Source organism: Macaca thibetana, chromosome 9 (assembly GCF_024542745.1).
Source record: "Macaca thibetana thibetana isolate TM-01 chromosome 9, ASM2454274v1, whole genome shotgun sequence".
Taxonomy (NCBI): Eukaryota; Metazoa; Chordata; class Mammalia; order Primates; family Cercopithecidae; genus Macaca; species Macaca thibetana.
The window spans coordinates 101,680,402-101,686,978 of NC_065586.1; the positions used below are offsets into that span (position 1 = coordinate 101,680,402).

A 6,577-nucleotide genomic window follows, 5' to 3' on the forward strand; every position below is an offset into this window, starting at 1 on the left:
AGAACATGTGCTGTTTGATTTTTCTGTTCCTGTGTTTGTTTGCTGAGAATGATGGTTTCCAGTTCCATCCATGTCCCTGCGAAGGACATGAATTCATTCTTTCTTATGGCTACATAGTATTCCATGGTGTATATGTGCCACATTTTCTTTATCCAGTCTATCATTGATGGGCATTTAGGTTGGTTCCAAGTCTTTGCAATTGTAAGTAGTGCTGCAATAAACATAACATGTGAATGCATCTTTATAGTAGAATGATTTATAAAGCAAACAAAAGCCACATGAGATGCTATTTCATACCAACAATAATAGTTATAATAAAAAATAACAAATAATAATGAGTGTTGACAAGGATGTGGGTAAATTGGAATGCTCATACACTACTGATGGGAATTTAAAATCAAGCAATTGCTTTGGAAAACAGTGTGGTAGTTCCTCAAGAGGTTAAACACAGAATTACCATATGGCCCAGTAATTCCATTCCTAGGTATATATCCAAGCAAAGTAAAAACGTATGTCCACCCAAAAACTTGCACATGAATGTTCTTAGCAGCATTATTCATAATAGCCAAAACATGGAAAGAAGCCAAATGTGCATCAACTGATGAGTAAGACAAAAAATGTGATATAAAAGAAATGAAGTCTATCTATCCCTGATAGATGTTATAACACAGATGGAGCCTGAAAAAAACACACTTAGTAAAAGAAACCAGTCACAAAAACTACACATTGTATGCCTTCATTTATATGAGATGTCCAGAATGGGCAAATCCATAGAGACAGAAGGTAGATTGGTGGATGTCTAGGGCTGGAGGAAATGAAGAGAGGAAATGGGGAGTGACGGCTGATGAATGGGTACAGGATTCTTTTTAAGGGGTGATGAACATGTTCTAAAATGGGTTGTGATGTTGGTTATACAGCCCTGTCAATATACTAAAAATAATTGAATTGTGTGCTCGTTTCGGTAGCACATATACTAAAATTGGAACAATACCGAGAAGATTAGCATGGCCCCTGTACAAGGATGACACGCAAATTCATGAAGCGTTCCATATTTTTAGTGGGAATTGAACAATGAGAACACATGGACACAGGGAGGGGAACATCACACACTGGGGCCTTTTGGGGTGGTGGGGGTGGTTAGGGGAGGGATAGCACTAGGAGAAATACCTAATGTATATGATGGGTTGATGGGTGCAGCAAACCACCATGGCACGTGTATACCTATGTAACAGACGTGCACATTGTGCACATGTACCCCAGAACTTTTCTTTTTTGCTCTTTTTAAAATTTTATTTATTTATTTATTATACTTCAAGTTCTAGGGTACATGTGCACAACTTGCGGGTTTGTTACATATGTATACATGTGCCATGTTGGTGTGCTGCACCCATTAACTCGTCATTTATGTTAGGTTTATCTCCTAATGCTATCCCTCCCCCCTCCCCCCACCCCAAGACAGGCCCCAGTGTGTGATATTCCCCGTCCTGTATCCAAGTGTTCTCATTGTTCAATTCCCACCTATAAGCGAGAACACATGGTGTTTGGTTTTTTGTCCTTGCAATAAGTTGCTGAGAATGATGGTTTCCAGCTTCATCCATGTCCCTACAAAGGACATGAACTCATCCTTTTTATGGGTGCATAGTATTCCATGGTGTATATGTGCCACATTTTCTTAATCCAGTCTATCATTGATGGACATTTGGGTTGGTTCCAATTCTTTGCTATTGTGAATAGTGCCACAGTAAACATACATGTGCATATATCTTTATAGTAACATGATTTATAATCCTTTGGGTATATACCTAGTAATGGGATTGCTGGATGAAATGGTATTTCTAGTTCTAGATCCTTGAGGAATCGCCCCACTGTCTTCCACAATGGTTGAACTAGTTTACAGTCCTACCAACAGTGTAAAAGTATTCCTATTTCTCCACATCTTCTCCAGTACCTGTTGTTTCCTGACTTTTCTTTTTTTTTTTTTTTTTGAGACGGAGTCTCGCTGTGTCGCCCAGGCTGGAGTGCAGTGGCCGGATCTCAGCTCACTGCAAGCTCTGCCTCCTGGGTTTTTACGCCATTCTCCTGCCTCAGCCTCCCGAGTAGCCGGGACTACAGGCGCCCGCCACCTCGCCCGGCTAGTTTTTTTCATATTTTTTAGTAGAGACGGGGTTTCACCGTGTTAGCCAGGATGGTCTCAAACTCCTGACCTCATGATCCGCCCGTCTCGGCCTCCCAAAGTGCTGGGATTACAGGCTTGAGCCACCGCACCCGGCCGTTTCCTGACTTTTTAATGATCACCATTTTAACTGGTGTGAGATGGCATCTTATTGTGGTTTTGATATGCATTTCTCTGATGGCCAGTGATGATGAGCATTTTTTCATATGTCTGTTGGCTTCATAAATGTCTTCTTTTGAGAAGTGTCTGTTCATACCTTTACCCACTTCTGGATGGGGTTGGTTTTTTTTTCTTGCAGATTTGTTTGAGTTCTTTGTAGATTCTGGATATTAGTCCTTTGTCAGATGAGTAGATTGTGAAAATTTTCTCCCATTCTGTAGGTTGCCTGTTCACTCTGATGGTAGTTTCTTTTGCTGTGCAGAAGCTCTTTAGTTTAATTAGATCCCATTTGTCAATTTTGGCTTTTGTTGCCATTGCTTTTGGTGTTTTAGACATGAAGTCCTTGCCCATGCCTATGTCCTGACTGGTATTGCCTCGGTTTTCTTCTAGGGTTTTTATGGTATTAGGTCTAACATTTAAGTCTTTAATCCATCTTGAATTAATTTTTGTATAAAGTGTAAGGAAGGGATCCAGGTTCAGCTTTCTTCATATGGCTAACCAGTTTTCCCAGCACCATTTATTAAATAGGGAATCCTTTCCCCATTTCTTGTTTTTGTCAGGTTTGTCAAAGATCAGATGGTTTTAGATGTGTGGTATTATTTCTGAGGACTCTGTTATGTTCCATTGGTGTATATCTCTGTTTTGGTACCAATACCATGGTTCAACATATGCAAATCAATAAACGTAATCCAGCATATAAACAGAACCAAAGACAAAAACCACATGATTATCTCAATAGATGCAGAAAAGTCCTTTGACAAAATTCAACAGCCCTTCACGCTGAAAACTCTCAGTAAATTAGGTATTGATGGGACGTATCTCAAAATAATAAGAGCTATTTATGACAAATCCACAGCCAATATCATACTGAATGGGCAAAAACTGGAAGCATTCCCTTTGAAAACTGGCACAAGACAGGGATGCCCTCTCTCACCACTCCTATTCAACATAGTGTTGGAAGTTCTGGCCAGGGCAATCAGGCAGGAGAAGGAAATACAAGTATTCAATTAGGAAAAGAAGAAGTCAAATTGTCCCTGTTTGCAGATGACATGATTGTATATTTAGAAAACCCCATCGTCTCAGCCCAAAATCTCCATAAGCTGTTAAGCAACTTCAGCAAAGTCTCAGGATACAAAAATCAATGTGAAAAAATCACAAGCATTCTTATACACCAATAATAGACAAACAGAGAGCCAAATTGTGAGTGAACTCCCATTCACGTTTGCTTGAAAGAGAATAAAATACCTAGGAATCCAACTTACAAGGGGTATGAAGGACCTGTTCAAGGAGAACTACAAACCACTGCTCAACGAAATAAAAGAGGATACAAACAAATGGAAGAACATTCCATGCTCATGGATAGAAAGAATCAATATCATGAAAATGGCCATATTGCCCAAGGTAATTTATAGATTTAATGCCATCCCCATTAAGCTACCAATGACTTTCTTCACAGAATTGGACAAAACTACTTTAAAGATCATATGGAACCAAAAAATAGCCCACATTGCCAAGACAATCCTAAGCCAAAAGACCAAAGCTGGAGGCATCATGCTACCTGACTTCAAATTATACTACAAGGCTACAGTAACCAAAACAGCATGGTACTGGTACCCCAGAACTTAAAGTATAAGAAAAGAAAAATATCTGTGTATGAAATGCATTTGCAAAATAAAATTTAAAAATAATAATTGAATTGTACATCTCAAATGGTATGATACATGAATTACATCTCAACAAAGTTGTTATTTAAAAAAAAAAAAAGGGTCGCAGAAAGAACATGTAACTTTTCCAAGGTCACATAGCTATTAAGTGGCAGAGCCAGAATTAGAACCAAAGCAGTCTCATGTGAAGGGGCCACACCCTCAGCCACTCTATAAACTGCATCTTTTGTAGTGTTTTCAACAAAATTATATAAAAACACCAAGGGAGACACGAGCCTAAAAGAGGAAGAAGGAAACGATCAGAACGGTGACTTCCTAGCTTTCCTTGCTCAGAGTCACTCCTGGTAATAGACAAGGGCAGGCTATGAGGGGAAAATGTCATTAAAGTCCTGATTACACTCACCGCCTCCTGTAGGGAAGGAGGCTCTTTTTTACCTTTGCAATTGTGAGAAGGGATATATTTAGGGGAGTAAAAAAAAAAAAACAAAACAAAACACTTATTCCAAGCAATATGATAAACACATTCCCAGTATCCACTTAAGTTATTTAGATGCATGACAAGGCATCATTTAAACCCAACTTAAAATGAACTCTAATGAGGCGATATTGCCTTCCGTTTTACAACCTGTCACACATTTGCTTTTCTTTCATGATAGATGCTGCAAGTCTGTCAAGTAAAATCAAGATTTTTTTTCCAATGACTGAAATGTTTATGCACATAACAAAGATATTGTCAGGTTGTGTTCTGTTCAACCGTGATTTTTTTTTTTTTTTCCAAATGATAGGGGTTGGACTCCACTGACGGAGTGAGCTGCACTCTCCAGGCAGCCTCCCTTAGGCCTGCGTTCTGGATGGAGGGGTCACGGTTATGCATTCTTCTGATCCATAATGAGAAGCTAACTGTCCAACCAATGAGCCTGGGACAAACCCCACAGGCAACAAAACTCAAAGGAGGACAGAATCTTATGGGGTATATTTAGTGGAATGAGTGGTTGTGGAGGAGTTCCTGAGTTGGAAAGGCAGGACCCATGTCAGGAAGGGCCTTATGAATGTGAACATTAGCAGGGCTTGGAGAGCCTCTAAAGGATGTCCAGTGAAGGAGAAACATTTGATATCTGAACATAATTTCTGAAAGCATTATGGAATGTCTGTTTGAGGGAGCAAGACAAGAGACGGTATAACCTAAATGGATAAACACACATAGACACGTCATCTTATTTACTGAATAATTGTATAGACTGTGGGTTATAAAGATCTGGGTTCAAATCTTGTTCTGCCTCTGGCAAATATATGAGTTTGAATAATTTTTTAATTTATTGTTTCAAATTTTTACCTGCAAAAGAAGGATAAAATGATATTCCTTTCCCGGGATTTAAATGGAAATAAAAATAAAGTATTTACTCCATATCATTACGTGTTTTAAAACACAAGATAATTAGGCAATGTTGAGTATTGTTGTTTGTCCATAATGAGTTAGGTGTTGAATGATGGGAAATACAATGATTTATAGGCCAAAGAAATAATAGAATTGAATTATTGAATTCATCTTGGTGGTCTTCATGATGTCATTAGATAATTTGTCAGATGCTAACAATGCCATAGAAATGTAGTTTTTTATGGGATCAAAGAATGAACTGAAAATTCCAGAAATACCCAGAAATTTCAGAAATTCATAGAATACCTGGAAATTACACTGAGAAGAGTGAATCAATCAATTCATCAATTAAACATGCATTGACATGTTCTTTTCTTTTCAACTTGACAAGCATTCAGCAAAATCCCACTTGGTACCAGGCACTAGTGACAGTGATAAGAATAAAATAAAATTCTTATATGTTTCAGAGATGTCAGACACATACACAGTCAAGAGTAACTCACAGAGATGGGGAAAGCCAGATTCTGCTCAATGAGAGGGGTCTGAGCAGACTCTAATGTAAGAAAGTATGAGACATATTCAGAAATAGAGAATCTTAGTGTCTGATGAGTAAAGACATATAAGTCTAGAAAAATAACTTATGACCTAATATACAAACTTTGTGCTTTATTTTTATGTATAACATGGGACATTGAGAGATATTAGAAAAATAGGATTGCCAATGAAAGAACTATTTTAATTTAGATTCATCTGTCAAAAATAGATGGAATTGGAAGAGGCAATGAGTAGAGCCAAAAAGTTGCTCAACTATTACAGTATTCCAGGAGTGAGACTTTGGGAACCTGCACTACCGCAATAGGAAAAGAAAAGAAACTGTGAAACAACATAAAGGAAATACTGAATTATGATAAGAAAAGGAGATGGCAGGATGACAAGAAATTTACCCTGGTGTCATTAGTGATTAAAGTTACTTTGTAAGCTATAAAGAGTTATGCAAATGTATGACACTATGCACACCTTTCATTTTGTTTGAAAAGAAAAAAGACACACTTACACACAAAAAATGAAATCAAAATAATGTAGACACAATTCATGTTTCTTGGATGATAAGAAAAATTTACAGAGGCCAATTGACTTGTCCCAGGTTACACCACAAGTGGCAGAGTTGGAATTTGGACTGGCATCAGTTCCTCTTTGCGCCATAGC

The 6,577-nt window shown here is 38.1% G+C and overlaps 1 non-coding gene across 1 annotated transcript; it reads left to right on the forward strand.

Annotated features, from left to right (window-relative positions):
* The first annotated feature begins 949 nt into the window (after positions 1–949).
* LOC126963530 (U6 spliceosomal RNA) lies at positions 950–1,056 on the forward strand. Its single transcript, XR_007729146.1, has one exon. It is a non-coding gene; the product is annotated as a U6 spliceosomal RNA (small nuclear RNA).
* Positions 1,057–6,577: the final 5,521 nt, after the last annotated feature.